Source organism: Dermacentor silvarum, chromosome 5 (assembly GCF_013339745.2).
Source record: "Dermacentor silvarum isolate Dsil-2018 chromosome 5, BIME_Dsil_1.4, whole genome shotgun sequence".
In the NCBI taxonomy this organism is placed as follows: Eukaryota; Metazoa; Arthropoda; class Arachnida; order Ixodida; family Ixodidae; genus Dermacentor; species Dermacentor silvarum.
Window position 1 is genome coordinate 172,270,614 of NC_051158.1, and position 8,329 is coordinate 172,278,942.

An 8,329-nucleotide genomic window follows, 5' to 3' on the forward strand; every position below is an offset into this window, starting at 1 on the left:
CTGGAGCAGCCTTTTGGTGTGCATTAGCACAATGGAAGCACCACATTAATCCACACTCAATTTTACATTATCTCAAGCTGTGCCATGGAAGATGAGAGATGGCACAATTACTGTATCTGTGATGCGTCATGGCATGTCCTTATAGTTGTCATGCACATGTCATCTTCGACGTGATGCCCCTTATGAATGAAGCAACAGCTTAACCACTGCCTTTCAGTATACGTAGCATAGGGACACTAAAGAGCGAAACTAAGTCATCTTAGACTGACTTAGGTTGACTTTTACTGCAGAATATAAAGGCCAAATGGTTTTTTTTTTCTTTTTTAATGTCGTATTGGTGCATCAATGTGGTAGTATGAAAGATTTCAGTGTGTTCCCTCATATTCAGGATGTGTTAAGACAGGGGAAGTACTTAAAAGTTCCTAAGGTTATTTTTTCGCTTCTTTAGAATGAAGTCATTCTTGACCAGATAAACAAGTAGACCCGAGTAGGTCTTGTCAAAATTGAAGACATCACAGTGAGCCTGGTGCTATAGAACTTCACCGCAGCACTACCACTCGTCTTCCAATTTTGTTTCTTCTCGGACTTGCCAAGCTGCCTCTTTTGTTAACAGGGGCCGTTTTGCTATTGCAGTGCATAATTTACGAATACAGCCTAACTTGGTAGTCCCCTTTAGCACACCTATAATGTAAAGTGTAAAATTGCTGTTACAGTTGAGCCTTATCTGAGGTGAGTACATGGTTATGAAAACAGACACCAGAAACATGAGAATTTTCCTGTGTGCATTGGCATGGGAGATAATGACGATTTGGTTAGAGTGAATGCAATAGCCACTTAATTGGGCTTGCATTTCTTAGGTCTAGTTACAATCACTACCACAAAGTGTATGTTAATTGCAAACACCTACTGCACTTCCTTCAAGCAACTGGTAGCAGGATTCTCACACATAACTTCTACACTGTAAACAGTTTAGAATGTATACATAAGTAGGAACAGATGATGGTTTGGTGTGGTAATTAACATGATGAAACAGCACTGAAGACAAACACAAAAGAAGAAACAGATAATGCAGTGACTATAAACTAAAGTTTATTTGAAATGTGTGTGCCATTTCATCAGGTTACCACACGATCTTTCCAGTTGTCATTAGTTTTGCAGATTTTAAGCTGTTTGCAGTGCTAAAGATGAACACCGCACAAAGAAACAACAAGCTTTTTAATAAACTGTAGTTCACATAAAAGGGCATTTAGAAGCCTAGTTGGTGCATATGAAACATGATTTAAGAACCCCCCCCCCAAAAAAAAAAGAAAAAGCAGACATGGCACGAAAGAAAGAGTAGACAAGGTACAAGCGTTTTGAGGGTTCAGAGTTGTGACTACATATGTGTCAGATGGTGCAACATTCAGGAAAGAGGCCTTGTGATATATAATTGGCATGGAAGTTTACATTGCCTTTCTGTATGGATAACACTGAAAATACTACTCGATCCTACCAGCAGTGGCCACAATGCAATGAATGTGGGCAAAATGCAAAATAATGCTTGTGTATAATGCACTTTGGCTGCATGTTGGACTCCCAGGAGGTCAAAATGAATCCATTTTCTTCCACCACACCATTTATCACAGCTACATGCATACACGCCTGTTGCTTAGGGACATCAAACCCCATGAATGAAATCTTTTTATGCACAGCATTTGGTCACTTGTATAAGCTGTTATTATTGTGCACAGTGTAATGGATCACTGTGGCATTTTTTTAGTGATGAATTCAAAAGTCTGTGATGACATATGAGTATGTGTATGTTTCGTGTTATATGATTTGTTGCCATAGAAACTTCTAACATGTTTTAATCCAATCACATTAGCCTCAGCCTCACTTCACCAATGCTGCTATATAGTCGCCTGTTAAGACAGGGGGCGGCCTGTACTGCAAGCTCACCCTCCGCTAAGTACAAAATAACTTATTAGTCAGGGCTAGGTTGCGTGTGCCGCCGCCCGATTTAAAGGGTGCAGCCTTAACCACCCATCCATCCGCACTTTTGTGAGCATGTCTCAGAAGTCACCGATCGCGGGATCGAATCCCGGCCACGGCGGCCCATTTCGATGGGGGCAAAATGCGAAAACACCAGTGCACGTTAAAGAACCCCAGGTTGTCCAAATTTCCGGAGTCCCCCACTACGGCGTGCCTCATAATCAGATCGTGGTTTTGGCACGTAAAACCCCACAATTTAATTGTTTTCTTCGGAAGTCCCCCAGAAATGCTAGCACTTCAGCGGCATTTCTCCCAATAACCACAGATTAATCGGGGTGAAAACGCATGGAATTACAAACGGTAACCGCGAATTAATAAGCAACATTAAAAAAAAGAGAAAAAAAAAGGGTGAAGAGGCGGATTCGAACACGCATCTTGCCGCGAATGGTGAGAAGGTATCCGCACCCCACCCACACGACCACTTACACGAAGCAGCCAGTGGTGCATTTTACGTAGTAATATATATATATATATATATATATATATTTATCACTTTTTGGGTTTACAGAATCAGTCACGCTTAAACGTCTCTTTAAGGTTCGATTTGATAAGAAAGACATTGTATCGACATGCCGTCGACAGCAATGATCGAGTCGAGTGCCTTTTCTACCGACGGCGCCAAGAAAAGGACCAAATATTCCATCGGCTGTCGTGCGAAAACTTGGAAGCATAGCATTCTAGCGAACATTGCAAGGTCGCACTGTTTTGTTTGCTTCTGCCCAAAGTGACGCGAAACAAATTTTGAGTGCTCATGTACACGCTTCAAGCACTCGGCAACCGCCCATACATGGAGCCACTTGCGATTACTGTACTACGTAATCCTCTGACCGTAATGCAAGCATACGTTCCTCGTAATTAATTTTTATCATAAGGTCATTCTCAAACCATTGCTTAATTATCACGTGTGGAGCACACTTAAGCGGCAGGCGCCAGTATATACCCGTGCCCTGCTGTAAACAACCCGCGGTCTGTCACAGCAAATCGATCAGCCCGTCCCCCGTGACAGATAAGCATATCAGCGAAGCTGTATTAACCAACGTGGTATCAGCTCTGTTGAAGGGGTCACAGCTTGCACACGTATTTCTGGTTCCTGCGCAGTGTGCCTGTGATCAGTGCATTAGTCTTTCAAACATGTTATTTAACCTTAGCAAGTCGTACCAGAAAGTATTAAAAATTGATAAGGCGTAAATTGGCTTATTACGGACCAATGTAGCCCAAAGATAGCCAACATAGTAACCCATGTTGGCAAGTCCATATGAAAGTTGGTCCAATAATTCCCGCCTTGTTGAATGGACGAGCTAATATTGTTTACTGAATGTGTAATGCGGGCCAGCGTTGGATCTCTATCAGAATGGTACAGCCTATATTCGCGCCACACTGTTAATCTTAGGCCATCATTCGGCCAGGAATTAGAATGGCCCAGCCCATATTGGAACCATGCTGTTAACCTTAGGCCATCACTCGGCCAGGAAGTGCCAATACGTATCGAACGTTGGTCCGAGCTGACGTGCCGCCTGGGAAGGTGCGAGGCAGGGAACTGCACGCTGGTCGAGGAAACTGGCGCTGAGGCCGGTCTCGGTGCTTGTTTCGGAATCGCTGCACGATCTTCCTCCAGGCACGCTGTCAAACGTTGAATCAGATCGTCTCTTGACCGGTAGCGTCGATTCCGCGGCGAATGAGCTCAGTTTGCAGAAACTCAGTGCTGAAGCATGCGACGGTGGCAGCGTCGACTTCGGCCCAATTCAATCCCGGCATGGCGCTTACTTGGCGGGAGCAAGGAGGTAGACAATGGCGGCTACTTGGCGGGAACGGCGGCACGGCGTGAGCGCCAAATGTGAGGGCGAGGCTGGGGCGAGATGCTTGAGGCTTGACACGAAGGCAGTAACGTTGACGCAGGTCGACGTCTTTATTAATGTTGGCAAGGCATACTGAACAATACAAGGGCTAGCGTGCGCCAGCGCGACTCAACACAACAGTCCTACATGGCAGCGGGACAGAGACTCTCTCAGCTCTCCACTCCCACGGCCGGGCTCGACTGGCGCTCGCGCTCGCTTCTTACGGCCTTCTCACCCGTCGGGGAAACATTGGGAGAGTTTCTCAGCACGTTTCGCCAGCCGTCGGCGGTAGGGGCGCTGCGACCCTGACCCTTCCTCCACTGCTCCGCGTCCATGCGCTTGCCTTCACGCTCGCACGATCGTTTTCCCGCACACACATTTTATTCGGTGCTCTGTCAGTGTTCAGTTTGCAGTAATTTGTGGGCTCCTGAGGACGGTCGTACACCCTTTAGTACGCGCTGCCACAGCCAAGACTTGGCGCCGTTCATTGCACATCGGTATATAACTGCTGTGTGATGGTGTATAGCTTTGCTCCGTATTGCAAGTCCAGTTCCGGGAAAACACCCGGTGTTTCCTTTCACCTGTTCCCTATCAATGAGTTTCTAGCCCGAGTTTCTAGCGCTTTTGGAGAAGATATTTGAACAAGATAGCATCAACTAATAAAGGGGAATTATAAGATAGACATAATAAAGATCGTAGCCTTCTCCCAACGTATTTAGATTACATCGTTGCCTTCTCCTCCGGATACGCTCATCGGCAAATACATAATTTCACTATAACTCCTTTTCCCTCACGCAGCAACTCTTTTCAGTATTCTTTTTTTCCGCGCACAATAGTGGACTGGAACCAGCTAAAAAATGACGTCGTCTCTGCGCCAAATTACCTTCTTTTTTATCATGTTTACAGTGCCATTATTTTGTTTGTGCCATGTTTGCAGTGACAGTATTTTACTTTTTTAGTGTAACGTTGCGTGTGCCCAACCTGTACGCTTTGTGTATTTATTCAAATAACACTTTTCTTTATTAACCTGTGCATTTTCTGTACATACCTATGTACGTATTCGTTATGCCTGTACCACCCTGCTAAAATCACCGCATTGTGATTGGAGTATTTATAAAATTAAAATAAATAAATAATAGCGTTTTTTTTTCGATAAAGCCTCCGAACACCTGCCACGCAGGAATGTACTAGAAGTACTCGAAAGAGCAGTCCAGCCCTATTTACAACGCGCTCCCATCTTGAGCTGCCCTGAAGGTGATGACGACAGTCATGCGATACGATCCGCAAATCTAATTGCCGAGAAGTTTCTGAGAATACTCCTTGTAAATCAGCCAAACCAATGGACTGACGAAAACGACAAGCCTTCGGCGTTTGTACACAAGCCGCCAAGGAAACACTTTAGATTGTAATTGTGAATAAGACACATTTGTGAGCTACTGTGTCCGCAAGAGTTTTCGCCTAGAAAGTATGGCAACCATTGTAAGTGCATACCGAGCAATAAATATTTATTTTAATTCCCCAAAATGCATTTGATGGCGGAGAGCTGTTCTCCCGGCGCATGCATCCCCAGTGAATTTAAAGAAGCTCGATGCATAAATAAAATTACACTGCATCTATTTATAAGAAGCCTAGATGAATCATTTACGCGTCCTCTACAATTAGGCGACTTGTTCTTGAATGCACGGTGAGGTAAGAAGCGCGCCCGAACCAATCTTCCAGCGTTGCGCGCGCTGCACAGATCGGCTGGGAGGAGCTGAGCAGGGTAGGGTGCCTCGATGCCCGCGCGCGCCGCTGAGGGTGAGGACACGCGCATCGTCTGCTACGGCGGCCGCCATTACGCCGCCCGCCGCAGCTGGGTAGCATGCGAAACGCGGTACCGCTTGCGGTGCACGGATACGTTCGGAAGCAAGTACACGTTATCGAGCTTGTTTTCTTGTATTTTTTTAAGCTTGGACAATGCTTAGTGCTGTTGTTCCCTAAATGCTCATTTAGAGAACGATGTACTTCATGTAAGCTGACGTCCTGTGCAAGTGTTATGCGCTAGAGGTTGACGTAGACTTCGTTATATTAAAAATGATTCCTCTTGCTTAGGCCGGAAACAACAGTTTCGATACTGTAAACCCTTACTTATTTCCCTCGGAAACTCTGCATTCCAAATACACAATCGTTTAAAGTACTCATATACATGTCAGCAGCAGCAGTATATGTATCTTAACACACAAATTTTAGCGTTGCGAAGCTACCTGAGCGCGATTATCGTGGCTTATTTTGCTAAGTTTACTAACAATTTCCTCATTTGTTATAAATGGCATCATACGTATTGTACACAGGCTAAAGTAGCGAGGTGCAGTATAGTGCAAATAGCCTGGTAAGATGAAATGGCAGCTTCTTTATCATTAGTATGCTTGCTCAAAGGATTGAAATACTGACCATTATATATATATATATATATATATATATATATATATATATATATATATATAAACACCTGCCGTTTCCCTATTAATATGTCACTTTCTGTACCACCTCCCCCGCCTCACCATTTAAAGCATGCGCTGTGCTGGCTTACCTGACACATATATGTTAGCGATCTACCTTTATGAAACGACACCCGGCAGTTCCAGTGTACAGGTCATTTATTTGTGTGCATAAATGCTCCGCTGACAGAAGCAATTTCTCCAATAAAATGCTCCATGGCAGCATTTGCTGAGGACTGCCACTGGTCGCTTCACAGTGATCGTCAATGAGTAAAAAAGAAAAAAACAACTGCGTAATGATTTAAGACCGGGCGAGAAGGACAGTCATCGACGTTTCTCTCAGTGACTTCATATGCAATAACTTGCTTCCATAAATACAAGAGCATGATTCGCAGGCTCTTCAGGCTTCGGGGGAAGAGTTACTTCTCCGAGAAGTGTGTCTTCAGCACGGTCTAGCTCGAACCCCAGCACTATTTTAATTTCATCCAAAAAAATGGCGCAGTCCTTTTCCACATCCTCCATAGTCTCAGCTTTGCATTTCATAACATCGATCACTTCGTGAAGAATGCCTGAAAGAAACTTCAAACTTTGAATCCTTCGCGCGAGTGTTCTGTTGGATGGGAGAGGATATCCCATTTTTCTTAGCGTTTCATATCCTGTTGTTCCACAAGCGAATTTAATCTGAAGGCTTGACGGTGTGTGCTGACCAAGAGTTCCCCAAGCTGCTGCTTTTTGAGAGAGCGCGAACTTGATCTTCGTTCAGAAATTTCAAATTTTGCGAAATATTCGTTGCGTCACTCTCGAATTTTTGAACTTTGTTCCTGAGACCATGAATTGTGTTCTTGGCGGTGGCATGGTGTTGCTGAAGTTCAGTATACTTTCTTGTAAGGTCAGCAAGCTTCTTCTTCAGTTCTGCTGATTCTGTAGTAGCATTTGATGTTTCAGCAGCCGCATCATTGACTGCTATTGAATCTGCATCACTAGAGTTTGCTGACAGTTTCACAATGGCGTCGCTGACTTCCATGCGCCGGCGAAGGACCAGGTCTATCAGGCGTGATTTTAAAGCGGCCGTTACAGATTTCTTTCCATCTAAAGATTTGTAGCCAAGTCTCCGATTTCCTAATGGGGTCAAATTTAATTATCAGATAAGAATGACACAACACTGCGCAATTGCGCTTGCCTTGTTTGTCATCTAAAAGCACCTGCTTCATAAGTATACAGACGGCGATACACACAAAGCGGGCACGGGTCCGGCCTCGTAACGTTACACATTTTTCACACGAACAGCATAAGTTTTCTATTCAATCGCTACTATTTCGGTAGAGGCCCTCAAATGTCGACCGAGTCGTGGGAAGGTGTACACGAATAAATAAGCGCTGCATCCAGGGTAAAACATTTCCACACAACGAGCACTGCTCTGAAACCGGCGGTAATATTTCTGAATGTATTAGTATACTCGAGGCCCTCGAACCAGCACGAAATGCCGGCACGGGTGCTTTTGTATTCCATATAACACGCCGGCCTCCTATCTGACGCATCTGCTCACAGCGGGGTCGTTCCCCCGAATGGCCCGGACACTACGCTGCACGACGTTTTACTGCCCGACGTTTGTCTACGCACCCAATAAAGAAATAATAGTGCGCTAAGTAATGCTGGCTAATCAAATTACCATGCATTCCAAAAAAATTAATGTTTACTTAAGCTGCAAATGGATGATGTTTTCGTCGAAAGCCACTTGTCGCGTTTGATTTGTACTGTCCAAAAAAGCCTTCTTTTTGGGTCTCTTGGAAAGCGGTACAGCTTCCAGCCGTTCCTGGAATGGTTGGCGCACTGCGGCACGCAACACCCGGGCATGGTGACGGAAGCGAGCGCGTAAAACTGGAGGGAAACGAGCACCGACCTAACAACAAAACGCACGCCACGTACAAGTGATCGGTAGGGGGCGTCAAAATGGCGGCCACGCTGCCGCCAAGGTCGAGGAGGCGT